Here is a 14493-nt window from a genome sequence, read left to right as displayed (position 1 = left end):
AGATTTATAGATAATGGCCATACTGATCATAAACTCAACTACATTTGCACAGAAGAGTGGAGTTAGCCTGACCCTTCCTGCCTTAAATTCTGGTGCTGGCTTCTCTTCCTTACCACTGAATGTCCTTTGTGTCATCTCCCCCTGCCCATAATATGGCACTTTCATCTGCATTAAAAATCTGTTCAGGCAGATATCCTTTCTCCTCAGTGATTTTCTTAACAGCACTTGGGAATTCATCTGCTGCTTCTTGGTGCGGAAGCTGCTTCTCCCGCTATTTGACATTTTTAAAGCCAAACTTATTTCTAAAATTTTCAAGCCATCCTTTGATGACATTAAATTCCCCGGCTTTAGACCCTTCACCCTCATTTTGTTTTGAGTCATGTAATGACTTCACTTTTTCTGGAATCATATTAGAGTCTATACAGAATGCTTTTCTTATAGGTATTTCATACTCACAGAAAAGCTACCTTTTCAGTACAAGAGAAAATGGTATTTCACAAAAAGTGCAACAGTTTTGAGCCTGCTGCAGCAACTGCTTCACAAATTTCCTTCGTCTCTCTTCTTTTTATTTATCTTTATTTCTACAATGACCCTTGCACTGGACTCATTTACCCTGAAATGTGGCAAGTGCAGCTGCGGACATCAACCCACAGCACCTATCAAGCAACTCAACTCTTTCTCGTAATGTGGGAGCACTCTGGCATGGGTCTCATGGCGTTGTTTAAGGTTTACAGCGCTGTACTAAACATGATGAAAAATACAGAAGAACCATGAGAAATCACTTTTTACTGAGATACCCAATTTACTGGAGAGGCAAACTGCTCATGTGGAGTTAATGGGAGTCACAGGGAGGTTTAAGCGATCTCCCAACATTTGCGATCACGTGGTAGCAACAGGAGGTGCTCTCAGGCATTACAGTAGCACAGCATGTACTAGAGTTCATTTTACGCAGTTTTGATTTCCTGCTGTGTCTTTCTGTTGGTTTACATTTCTCTCAACTTCAAATGGTGCTTGGCTCCTCCGTCCATGGGATTTTCCAGGCAAGAGTACCTGAGTGGGGTGCCATTGCCTTCTGCAAGTATGTGCATACATTTTGCTAAATTTTAACAAAAAGATTTTTTTTTAGTTAAACTTATGTTTATTTTAATGCATCTTAGCCCACATAGTTGGTATAAAATCAGAAAACACAAAGCAAAAAAGAGAGAAAAAACAAGATCTGGAGTCTTGGCATCAGAAGGGCCCCTCAAAGACCTCTAGAGTTGGTGGCTGGTATGAGTCATTGCCAGACAGTTCTTGGAGGCAGAGGACATTCTAGACTCTGCTGCATCCAGGAAATCCAACGTCCCAGGGAGTCTCAAATTTGTCCTGGTGCTCTGGCCATAAGGAAAATATGATAGTGATAAACCCAGTGGTTTGTTATTTATAATAATAATAATAGCAGCCTGCTGCTGCTGCTAAGTCACTTCAGTCATGTCCAACTCTGTGCGACCCCATAGATGGCAGCCCACTAGGCTCCCCCATCCCTGGGATTCTCCAGGCAAGAACACTGGAGTGTGTTGCCATTTCCTTCTCCAATGCCTAGTTGGGTATAAAAGCGGTTCAGTTCAGTTCAGTAGCTCAGTCATGTCTGACTCTTTGTGACCCCATGAATTGCAGCACACCAGACCTCCCTGTCCATCACCAACTCCCAGAGTTCACCCAAACTCATGTCCATCGAGTCAGTGATGCCATCCAGCCATCTCATCCTCTGCCGTCCCCTTTTCCTCCTGCCTTCAATCTTTCCCAGCGTCAGGGTCTTTTCCAATGAGTCAGCTCTTTGCATCAGGTGGCCAAATTATTGGAGCCTCAGCTTTAACATCAGTTCTTCCAATGAATATTCAGAACTGATTTCCTTAAGGATTGGCAGGTTTGATCTCCTTGCAGTCCAAGGGACTCTCAAGAGTCTTCTCCAGCACCACAGTTCAAAAGCATCAGTTCTTCAGTGCTCAGCTTTCTTTATGTCCCACTCTCACATCCATACATGACTACTTAGTGATCATAAGGAATGGTAAATACACAGCACCACTTTGTAGGTTTTTTGTCACAGATTTCTCACCTAGACATGTGACTGGGACACCCCACTAACCCACCCACCCACCTACCCCTATCAAGAGTAAGTATTCCAAAACCACAAGCCATGATTCTCCAAGGGCTCCGGTTTGGGGTTTTGGTCCAAGTGCAGATAAGGCTGCACACAGAGGCGGGGACAGTGTAGGCCTGTGTCACAGGCTGGGCCACCCACATGAAAGGGCTTTGGGCCATTCAGAGTTTCTACCACACTTTGGTTTTCTAAATGAGGTGGACTGGAAGGGAGGTATCTCCAAGGGAGGGGTTGAGATGGACTTATTTTCTTTCTGGACAAAACAAACAAAAGTGAAGAAACAAACCAAAAAAACTGAGCTTGATAATGTGGTGAGGATGTCCTTAGCTACTTTAAGGTTTAACCCAATCAGACCATTTAAGGCTATGGTCAACATGTAAAGCAAATAATACTAAGTACATATATGTAAAAAGTGTTATGAATAGGTTTTATACACCATTAATATTGTATACATCTTCAGTCAACACTATCCACCTCCCCACACAACTTTCTGTTTGGTTTGGTTTGAGTTTGGGCTTTTTGGCTAGCTTTTTTTTCTGTTTGTTTTCCTGGCTTCTGATATGCTTCCCTCATCCCCGAGTGTGCTGAGAGCCTTGGGTGTCCAGCCCTGGGGCCTCATTCACGCTTCCACAAGATTATGTAGATGACACGGCAGAGGAGGGTCAGGCAGAAGGCCCCCAGGCCGGGGTGCAGGCAAAGCAGTAGGAGTTGTCTGAGTTGAGATTGCATTCCAGGTGCCTGACCCTGTAGATGGACGCTATGCACAGATCAGCGAGGATCCGGAAGCCCCAGTGATGTAGAACCACACCACCCCCTTGGTGAGGGTGAAGGGCTGGCGGAAGAACAGGAACAGAGAACGATGAAGATGATGGACAAGATCATGGTGGTCTGGACAGATAGCAGGCATTCTCTAACAAAATTTTTTATAACAGATTTGCTTATATTTTGTGGTGAAAGTGTTAGTGAAAGTGTTAGTCGCTCAGTCATGTCTGACTCTTTGTGACCCCACGGACTGTAGCCTGCCAGGCTCCTCTGTCCATGGAATTCTCGAGGCAGGAATACTGGAGTGGGTTGCCATGCCCTTCTCCAGGGAATCTTCCCAACCCAGGGATTGAACCCAGGTCTCCCAAATTACAGGCAGATTCTTTACTGTCTGAGCTACCAGGGAAGCCCGTATATTTTGTGGTAGTAGATGATAAAACAGACCACATCTACTTATATTTTATGTACTCGTCATACCTTTAACTTAATTTCTATGATGTGTCTAGGCTACAGTTTGTAAGTTTTTACAAATTATTACAAATCTCAAAAACATTTCCAATATATGTATTTTTAAAAATTTGTATTAGTGGACCCACAGATTTCAAACCAGTGTTGTTCAAGGATCAAGTGTACTTTGTACTGTTTAATTCCTTTTGAAATCTATATTCCTTTAGAAATTCTAGAAAATGCAAACTAGTCCATAGGGACATAGACTTTCCTGGTGGTTCAGTGGTAAAGAATCTGCCTGCAATGCAGGAGCTGCAGGAGACCCAGGTTTGGTCCTTGGGTTGGGAAGATCCCCTGGAAAAGGACATGGTAACCCATTCCAGTATTCTTGCCTGGAAAATCCCATGGACAGAGGAGCCTGGCAGGCTACAGTCCACAGGGTCGCAGAGCTGCACACAACTTCGCGTGCGTGCTATAGTGACATAAGGTAGGTCACTAGTTACGTGGGGCAAGGGGCAGAGGGCTGGGCTTTGCCAAGAAACACGAGCGTGCCAGCAAGGTGGAACGTGTGTATTCTGCCTGTGCTGGTGATTCACAGGGCTTGCATTGTACACTTTAGACAGATGTGTAAATAATACCTCAATCAAGTCGATAATACTTCTTTCTTTTTTTTAATTTTATTGGCATATAGTTGATTTACACTGTTGTATTAGATTCAGGTGCACAGCAAAGTGAATCACTTATACATATAGATAATAAAGACTTAAGACAGCTCTCAAATGGCCAATAAATACATGAGCAAAAAGCTCAGTACTACTAGACAATAAGGAAATGCAAACTTAAACCATATAAAACCATAAAAACATGTATTTCATCTAAATTATACATTAATTTTTTAAATGCAGATCTTAAAAAAAGAGAGTTTTATTTTTAAAACTGAAACAAAATACTCAGAAATTCCACTTGTTTACTCAAAGTTTAAATTAATTTCACTTAATAAAATAAGTGGACACAAACAACCCACCACATCTCTTCATGGCTAAGTATCAAAAGCCAGGATCCTTGGAAATCTCACCTCCTTCCAAGTCAAGCCAATGAGCAGACTCCTCATCTACACCCCTCCTTTCTCCTTCCCCTCCTGGCTCATTCTAGTTCTGGCCTCTGACACTTGTTCTCTATTAGACCTTCAGGAGTTCCATTCCCTCTTATAGTTGCCCTGAAGAAGCAGCCAGACCCCTCCCTCTGCCATCTCTCCACCTTTCAGATCCCAGCACAGCAAAAATGTCACTTGATGTCTGCCTATGCAATAAAGGAGTTGGGGGAGTAGGAAAACATTATTTTTCTGAATGTGAAGATTTAATATTATCAGGAGGTAGAGAAAATATTTTAAAGAGATCAATACTTCTTAAATATTCCTATAAAGTTAATAAAATTTCAACCAAACCTCCACTCCAGCCAGACTCTCGCTCCACCACTCCAGTGAAACTTCTTCTGGCCGAGGACACCACCGACATTCCAGTACCAGATTCCATGGGTGGATCTGCAACTTTTTAAGCCACACTTGCCTCCAGTACAGGTCAGTCCACTCCTTGTCAGTCTCCTTGGCTTCTTCCTCTTTATCTCCCAAGTCTCTTCATCAGAGGCCCCAGGGGTCAGGACTCTGATCACTTCTCCTCCTCTAATCCCTTTATGATCTTATGTAATCTCCAGCCTAGGTAGCATCTGTATATCGATGATTACAATTTTTATCTCTTGCCTGGACCTCTCTCCTGAAGCTCAAACTCATAAGGCTAACTTCTCCAGTACTCCACTTTAAAGTCTAAAAGTATCTCAAACATAGCAAGTCCCAAATCAGACTCTCATTTTTTCTTCTAAAACTCTCCTCCCCGCTCCATTTCTCATCTCAGTAAAGACTACCATCACCCTCTTCCTTACCAAGATCTGGAGGTCATCCTTGGCTCTTGTCTTTCCCTCACACCCAGATTCCTCAGTCAACTCTTACTGCCTCTCCTTCTTGTACTCCACTGCTCCCTTCTGAGGGAGCACCCCTGCCCCCATCTCATTTCAAATTCATTGATCTTCCTGCTCCTCCCTTCCATCATTATTCTCGCACAGCACTTTCCCCATAATATCTCTTTATTGGCAGTCTTCCACCCACTAGAATACATGCTGAGCACTGCCCTTAACAATCAGGAGATTAAACAGTAGTACCCAGCACACAGCAATCACTCAGCAAATGCATGCATGCAAGTATGGCAACTAAGGAGTTTACTATACAAACTAGAACTTCAAGTTAACTGCGACTAGCTGAAGGCCATCTCCCGCCCACTTTCCTCCTCAACCCCAAACAAGGTGTGGACGTGAGGGCAAAGATCAAATCTCCCTAGCTCCATGTCCCACAGCTGGTGTAAGAGGTGAAAACTCAATGGGTTGTCTTGGGAGATGACCAGAAGCACATTCTGCTTACTGCTGGAGAGAAAGGACTTAGCAATTCTGTGTATAAACTGCCTTGGAGAAGGTACAGCCTTCTGAAGCTGGTCCTGGGTTGACCCAACAGTGTTCAGAGCAGAGGACCTATATCCAGGAATGCCTGCAGGGGCTACAAGCAGATGGAACTTGATATGAAGCAGAGGTCTGCTTTTTTTCAGAGTGTTTTATTTTATATTTTATACTTCAGAGGCCCCCTTAGGTTCAGGGGAAAGTATATCACCGACCAGATTGTTCCATGAAACCTGTTGCCACAGAATTTAGGGCTAGAATTACTCTTTATGTGGAACTTGCAGTCATCAGGTGTTCTAAGGCTAGATAAAGATGCCCCATCCAGTAAAGCACTGTCAGCTGATCTGTAGGAGGACTCGAAGTGTTGAAATCCCTCTTATCAGATAACAAGTAGCAGGTGAGAGCTTCTCCCCTCACCAGGTTCAGCAGAGGGGTGTTTTCTTCAAAAGACATGGATCTCTTCAAAGTAGTTCTAGCCTTAGTCAGTTTAAAGTTGGTTTAGAGGGACTGTGAAAGGTGGTTACCTACTGAGACAGGAGGAAAGGGGGCAGGGTGCAACCTTTAGAAGAGTGGCATAGCCATTTAAGATACTGTATAAATCAGAAAGGATCAGCTAGGCCCAAGATTGAGGAAGATTTGACTTTCAGTGGACCATGAGCTTCATTACATGCTTGTTGTAACACATCAGTATCTAAATGACACATCCACAGGTGCCATGACAGTTCCAAGGATGACATAAAAGGCCAAAGAGTGGGTGGTACTGGAAATTTCTGGAAATCACCACCCCTTCTCCAAGAGAGTTGGAATAATCTTCCCTCTTGTTAGCCCATAAAATTACCCAGCCCATAAAAACTAACCACCCTCACACCTCTGGCCATTTGCCTTTTGAGATGGACAGTGTTCTGTCTGTGGAATGTGTATCCCCCAGGGTCACCTTTCGCCTTCTGAGAGGACCCACACTATGTCAATGGAGTATGTACACATGTGTGCTATGTTTAGTCAGGTCCGACTCTGCAAACCCATGGACTGTAACCCATCAGGCTCCTCTGCACATGGAATTTTCCCAGCAAGAATACTGGAGTGGGTTGTCATTTCCTACTCCAGGGGATCTCTCCTACCCAGGGATCAAACCTGCGTCTCTCACTTCTCCTGTACTGACTTGCAGATTCTTTACCACCTGGGAAACCATGGAGTGTGTATAACTCTAAATAAATCTGTTTACACTTTACTTTGTCTGGCTTTTGAGATCTTTCCTGTGCAAAGCCAAGGCCCCTCATTTGGCACCCCTCCCGGGGACTCACTCAAGACCTGAAATGTGACCATTTTGCTTGAGCCCCATTTTCCCTGCAACACAACCATGTGGCATTTCCCTTGATAGGACTATGTCCAAGGTTCCCACCACACTTCTAGGAGGATAAACTGGATTCCATCTCGCTGGCTCTGCTGTAGCTCAGCCCAGCTCCTTTCCTTCTGGCTGCCCTCAGAGGAGCTTTCCACAGACCTTAGGGACGCCCTTTTCAGTGACACCTGCTGAGCTCAAGACATTGCAGGAGATCTACATCGCTGTTTGACAAACAAACGAGAAATATCCCCAAATCTCAGAAAAGAAGGTGTAAGGAAAGCAGCCAATATTCTCCTCTGTCCTCTTGAAATCACCAACGTTCCCCCCTACCCCATTTCTCCTGCTAGTCCTGCTTTCATTGCTCATTTAAAAGCTAAATATTTTTTTAAAGTACACAAAAGTTGAGGGAAGAGTGGGGGATGGGCAATATAGCCAAAACACCTAGTTACAAAGAGATCCTTATGAACAAAATCACAATAAAGGGTCAGACCATCATCTCTGGCCACATCAGAGAAGAACGCCTCACACGCGGCACATCCGCAGGCGGCCCAGATGCACGGCCAGGAGAAGCTGGGAGTAACCATTAGGGTGGCCCACCCCAGATGCCCCCCCACCTCCACGCGTCCTCCAGGGCCATCTGGCCAGATGGTCAGCCCAGACTACAGCTCCGGCCTGAGGGTCCGCAGTCGGGCGCTCCTCCGCGCCTCTCTGCGAAGGGGGAAGGGAGCACAGTGCACCCAGGGAAGGGAGGCAGGGGAGCCACTGTGTGGCGCGGGCGCTTGGTGAACCTGCAAACCAGGCTGAGCACATGGTGGGCACAGGCTTGGAGGGTATTTGCTCATTTCCCCACGCAGCTGTCGCAACAAATAACAGTTTTTTTTTGAAGGCAAGAAACAACACTGGCCCTCCAAGTTTCATCATAAAAAACCTCAGGGAAAAAAATCATTGTTGCTAGCTTGTTCCATGGGGATACTGAAAGGCTGTTGTGTTTTGTTTTGTTTTTTAAATGACTAATTCTATGTTCAGATTGTTTATATGACCATGAAGATTAGCTGATGGGTAAATCTAATGGGCTGCCACTCCATCTAAGGGTTCAGAGCTGAGCCAATGAACTGTGTTTGCTTATTGCTCTGTCTGCACATCAGGAAGGCTTAGAAAACCTCCAAGAAATGAAAGAATGTTACATATACAACCCACAGCTCTGAAAAACGTGTACAGTAGTTTTTGTCAATTGCTATGTGGTAGGTGCTTTGCCTACATTATTTTGTCATAATAATTCTATAGTGGCAAAATAAATAAATAAAAAGAATTAATGACAATTTATGGAGACAAAAACTAAGGCTTTTTGTTGGAAAGATTGAATAAATACAACATGCTCAAACTCACAATGGCTCAGACAATAAAGAATATGTCTGCAGTGCAGGAGAGCCAAGTTCCATCCCTGGAACTAAGCAACTTTCATACACACACATGCTCAAAGTCCATTTAGTTAATGGCAATTTCTAGATCTTATTCATTTAATTACTTCACACATGCCCCCTGCCCCATATATGTGTGTGTGTGTACTTGTGTATAATATATATTACACACACAGAGATATATATGTGTGAATGTTTATGTATCAAACATAAAGTAAATAATGTAATACAAATTATTCATAAAATATCATTTAAATATTTAACTAGGTGTTGAAGACCTTCTTGTATAAACTAAGTAATGCTAGGGTATAACAGAGTAAGAAACAACCTGGACATCCAGGTAGCTGAGCAAAGGTGAGTTTCTCTCCTGCTCTTCCTGTCCATCATGTAGATGTGACAAGCTGAAGGGTCTGCTCCCTACCGTCATCCTTATTCCAGGCCCAGGCTGAGGAGGAATCCACTCTCTGGACCATCACCAACTAAGGTAGAGGAAAGTGTCATGGGGAAGTGCACTCTGCTTCTGAAGAGTTTGCCCAGAAATGACATGAATCTCTCCATTAACATGTTACACAAGTCCAAGGCTGTAGGGGGAACAGAAGATTCCATCCTCTATGGGGTGAGGGCAGCAAGACCCCATGAACACTCTGCTTTTCTTCATTGGGCTACAATTAATTGGTCTCAAGCAAGATTACTAAGGAGTAAAGGCAATGGGAACTTGCCAAATGATCTTGCTGCCGCTGCTGCTGCTAAGTCACTTCAGTCGTGTCCGACTCTGTGCGACCACATAGATGGCCTCCTACCAGGCTCCTCTGTCCCTGGGATTCTCCAGGCAAGAACACTGGAGTGGGTTCCCATTTCCTTCTCCAATGCATGAAAGTGAAAAGGGAAAGTGAAGTCACTCAGTCGTGTCCAACTCTTATGACCTCATGGACTGCAGCCTACCAGGCTCCTCCGTCCATGGGATCTTCCAGGCAAGAGTACTGGAGTGGGGTGCCATTGCCTTCTCTGGCCAAATGATCTTAGCATGTGACAAAACTAAGTGCCACCGTTAGAACACCTCACTAATCTCCAGTGACAAAATAACAATTTCCTTAAATGCAGGCATTGAGAATTCTAGTTACATTTGACATTATTTTTACAGTAGAATGGTAAAAAATCCTATTTTTTTTATGGCATTGAGAAATCAGTGAAATTGGTAGAGGTGAGAGCAAGCCCATAATGAGAACCACACCTAAAATGTGGCAGTAGCACTATTTAATCAGGAAGATTGAGGCTGCAAACACTAATGCCAGGAGTAGCCACACAGGCCCCATGACCTGTTGGATCAGGCTTGGTGGTGTTGGAGACCCAGTGTCCTTTCCGAAAACGACAGTTATCACCTTTCGAAATGCCAGCTTGCATGAAAGCCCACCCAGTTGGCCAGCACTTCGCATTTTTCAAAAGAAACACGAAATCCACATTTTGAATATGAAATCTCTTGATTTTTAAATGCTGCTATTAATAAATTACTTTAATTGGAAGAAATATTAAATGGACCCCACAAAACTACATCTGCATCCCGAACCTGGTTTGCAGGCCACCAGTTGAAACCTCTAGGCTAGTGTTTCTAGTAAGACAAGTAGTGACACCTTGGATAAAATATTTAGCGTCAGTTTTAAACCCTTAACATGAGCAAGGCATTGTGTAGAGTCCAGAAACTTTCTACAAGATCCCTGTGCAAATTAATTAACAAAAATCTCAACAATGCTAGAAACTAGCATTCAAAACAAGCTCCTGCTTTTTGAGCATTATTGTTGTTGTTCAGTTGGTAAGTTGTGTCTGACTCTTTGTGACTGCATGGACAGGAGCATGCAAGGCTCCTCTCTCCTCCACTATCTCCCAGAGTTTGCTCAGATCCATTACCATTGAGTTGGTGATGCTATCTAACCATCTCATTCTCTGTCACCCCTCTCCTCCTGCCCTCAAGCTTTTCCAGCAACAGAGTCTTTTCCAATGAGTTGGCTCTTTGCATCAGGTGGCCAAAGTACTGGAGCTTCAGTAACAGTCTTTCCAATGAACATTCAAGGTTAATTTCCTTTAGAATTGTTTGGTTTGATCTCCTTGCAGTCCAAGGGACTCTCGAGAGTCTTCTCCAGCACCACAATTTGAAAACACCAATTCTTCGGCACTCAGCCTTCTTTATGGTCCAACTCTCACATCTGTACATGACTACTGGAAAAGCTTTGACTATACAGATCTATGTTGGCAAAGTGATGTCTCTGCTTCTTAATACACTGTATAGGTTTGTCATAGCTTTCCTTCCAAGGAGCAAGCATCTTAATTTTATGGCTGCAGTCACCATGTGCAATGATTTTGGAGCCCAGGAAAATAAAATCTGTCACTGCTTCCAATTTTGTCCCTTCTATTCAATAGGAAGTGATGAGACTAGATACCTTGATCTTAGTTTTTTTAATATTGTGTTTCAAGCGAACATTTTTTACTCTCCTCTTTCACACTCATCAAGAGGCTCTTTAGTTCCTTTTCACTTTCTGCCATTAGAATGGTATCATCTGCATATCTGAGGTTGTTGATATTTCTCCTGGAAATCTTGATTCCAGCTTGTGCTTCATCCAGCCTGCCATTTAGCATGATGTACTCTGTATATAAGTTAAATAAGCAGGGTGACAATATACAGCCTTATCATACTCCCTTCCCAATTTTGAACCAGTCTGTTGTTCCATGTCCAGTTCTAACTGTTGCTTTTTGACCCACATCCTGGTTTCTCAGGAGACAGGCAAGGTGGTTTGGTATTCCCATTTTTTTAAAAAATTTCCAGTTTGTTGTGATCCACACCACCAACCCTAGAGATAATGAAAAATACTAATGACATAAAATTTTTAGTATTAAGAATACTAATGACAAATGAAGGCCTCAGCACTTCTGTGTCAGTATATTATCCCTGAAGAAGAAGCTGCATCTACTCTACCAGAGACAGGCCTCAACTCAAAGTCAGATGCATACAACTTGACTCAAAGGGAGAAGAAATCAGGAAAGCCTGCCACCAGCACCTCCCAGGAACCTCAGTAAGGGTTCTGGGGCCATAGACTCTTACCTTTCAGAAGCATGTGATCCCTGCTCACAGTGAGTAATTGTAAGTGTGGAAAGTTATGACCAACCTAGATAGCATATTCAAAAGCAGAGACATTACTTTGCCAACAAAGGTTCGTCTAGTCAAGGCTATGGTTTTTCCTGTGGTCATGTATGGATGTGAGAGTTGGACTGTGAAGAAGGCTGAGCGCCGAAAAATTGATGCTTTTGAACTGTGGTGTTGGAGAAGGCTCTTGAGAGTCCCTTGGACTGCAAGGAGATCCAACCAGTCCATTCTGAAGGAGATCAGCCCTGGGATTTCTTTGGAGGGAATGATGCTAAAGCTGAAACTCCAGTACTTTGGCCACCTCATGCGACGAGTTGACTCATTGGAAAAGACTCTGATGCTGGGAGGGATTGGGGGCAGGAGGAGAAGGGGATGACAGAGGATGAGATGGCTGGATGGCATCACTGACTCGATGGACATGAGTCTGGGTGAACTCTGGGAGTTGGTGATGGACAGGGAGGCCTGGCGTGCTGCGGTTCATGGGGTCGCAAAGAGTCGGACATGACTGAGCGACTGATCTGATCTGAAAAGGACAGACATTTGAAAATATGTCTCCCTCCAACTCCTGACCCTCAACTACTTCCCAGCTGGGGAGATGTCCTCCCCAGTGGCAGTTCTTATATCTTCTCAAAATATATCTTTAGAAGAACTGTTGAGCATGTGTACATTGAAGTGGAAACCTGTTTTAGAAGCACATGTTCTTATAGAACTTTAGGATTGGAAGGGATCCAGTTCAGCTCTTAATTCACAGCTTCCCAGGTATTGCTTCTGCATCCAAATTTCTCTATCGATAGACAAACACACTTTCCACTTGGAGGCAACTCATCCCACTTCTAGAAAACTCCAGTAGTTTATAAAAGATAATTTTTAAAGTTCCGAACTCTGACACTCTGGTGTTTTTCCTCTTCGGTTCTTGCTTTGACCTCAAAGGCCAGCGAAAACAGGTGGCCAAATGCCTTTTGCCTAAAATGGAACTTAAAATATTTGAAGCCTTCCCATCGTCACCCTGCCAAATAATCCTGGCTTCTCCTCCCCTTCCACAGGGTGTGTGGTTTCAGGGGATTCTCTGCCATGTGCCCTCTAGAAAGGATTGAACTCTTACTTAAAATACTCAGAAACCTCTCTAAAGAGGAGAACTGCTCATCAGAGGAGAAAAAGAGTTTCCAATTTGTAGCTGGCAAAGTAATGAACAAATCTGTGTTATGAAAATGGATGGACAACAGGAGATTTAATGTGGAAATTCTTGGTGTGCAGGGAGGCTTTATCTAGGAATTTGGTGGCCAAATAGAAATTTTGGTTGTACTATCTCTAAAAAGTTTCCAAAATATTCTGAAATAGAATTTGGAGGCCTAAAGTCTCTATGTGTCTCAGGTTTGGAAAAGTGGCAGTATGACAGTGATGAAGGACATTGCCAGGGTTTGGGCTCGAGACTGGCCTCATGACTAGCAAGGATGCTTTGAGACTTTGGGCAAGTTATTTACTTAACATTTCCTAGCCACAGCATCATCTTACCATAAAAGGCAGACAAGTAACCTTGCTCATGGGTGGTCAGATAAGTGAATTTCTGAACAGTACCTAGTACAGTGGAGTCAGGGGTGCTCCTGCTTTTCTTGTGGTGGTGATGGTGGTGGAAGCTTTTGCTTGGGCTATGGCCCAGGATGTGACCTGGGGTCACTTTCTTCCGAGGCTGAGTACCCAAGCATCCTCTACAAAGGGCCCAGTCTGGGAAAAGCTCTGCTCTCTCAGGATATCATTTCTGCTGGCTCAGTCACACAGTTCTTTACTTAACAAGTAATACATTTATGAGTACACACCCCTCCATGTACCTATCAAAGAGCATAAAATCATCCTGAATGTCACCCCTCACATCACAAGCTCAGGACATGTCACATACCCGTCCCAGGAGGATGGTGAACCACCCTTTCCTCCCCACTGGACCCACCCCCTATTGACTCGTGTGCCACACTGTCTCTTCAGGTAATTGTTTCCACAAATCTCTCCTTCTTGAGATACCATCAGGTCATGTGGAAGGATGTACTATGAAGGTTATTGGTGTTGACCTCTTTTGGGGGACTCATGGGAGAATTCCTGTGCAGTCTTCCAAATTGGTGGTAGCTTTGTGTTTTAATGGACAATATGATCCATGCTACCGCATAAATGTTTCCTCTACAAAGGCTTAGGGCTTAGTCTGTGGCCCTTGTGGAGTACATGCCTGGAACTTCTGTGAGCAGGTCAGCTATGAGAAGTACACCTGGCTGCACTCCATGCCCACTGCTACGTGCCCTTGTCCCCTTCTCTAGCAGACGGTTTTTTCCTGTGGTTGTTTTTCTACAAACCACTTTAAGTCCTTGCTTGGAGTGTTTGGAGGGGCCTGAAGCCATGGCCTGCAGAATCTACACAGCCTTCTTCATCCAGGGGCTGGATGAGTTCAACAGGCTCAGTGGTCATCCTGATTCATTAAAATGAAGAAACAAACACAAATAACTCTAAATTTAAAGGAGCCCCACCCAGGTTCCATGGACTTGCTCCCTGGGAAGGAAAGATGCAAGTTCTGCTCCTCCCACCATAGGAAAGGTCCTGCTCTAACTCCACTTACTGTGAGTTTGCGATTCCAGCTTAAATATCAGGGAGACCAGAGCTAAACCACCTGAACGTCACAGTGGATCTTGTGAAGAGGAGTCTGACTGTAGATGGTGGAGGACGTCTGTTCTGGAGGAAGAGGAGCAGTAGGTCGGGGTGGGCTTTGCCGAAG

The sequence above is a fragment of the Bubalus bubalis genome, chromosome 21 (assembly GCF_019923935.1).
Source record: "Bubalus bubalis isolate 160015118507 breed Murrah chromosome 21, NDDB_SH_1, whole genome shotgun sequence".
NCBI classification, from domain to species: Eukaryota; Metazoa; Chordata; class Mammalia; order Artiodactyla; family Bovidae; genus Bubalus; species Bubalus bubalis.
Note: the sequence above shows the minus strand (reverse complement) of the source record.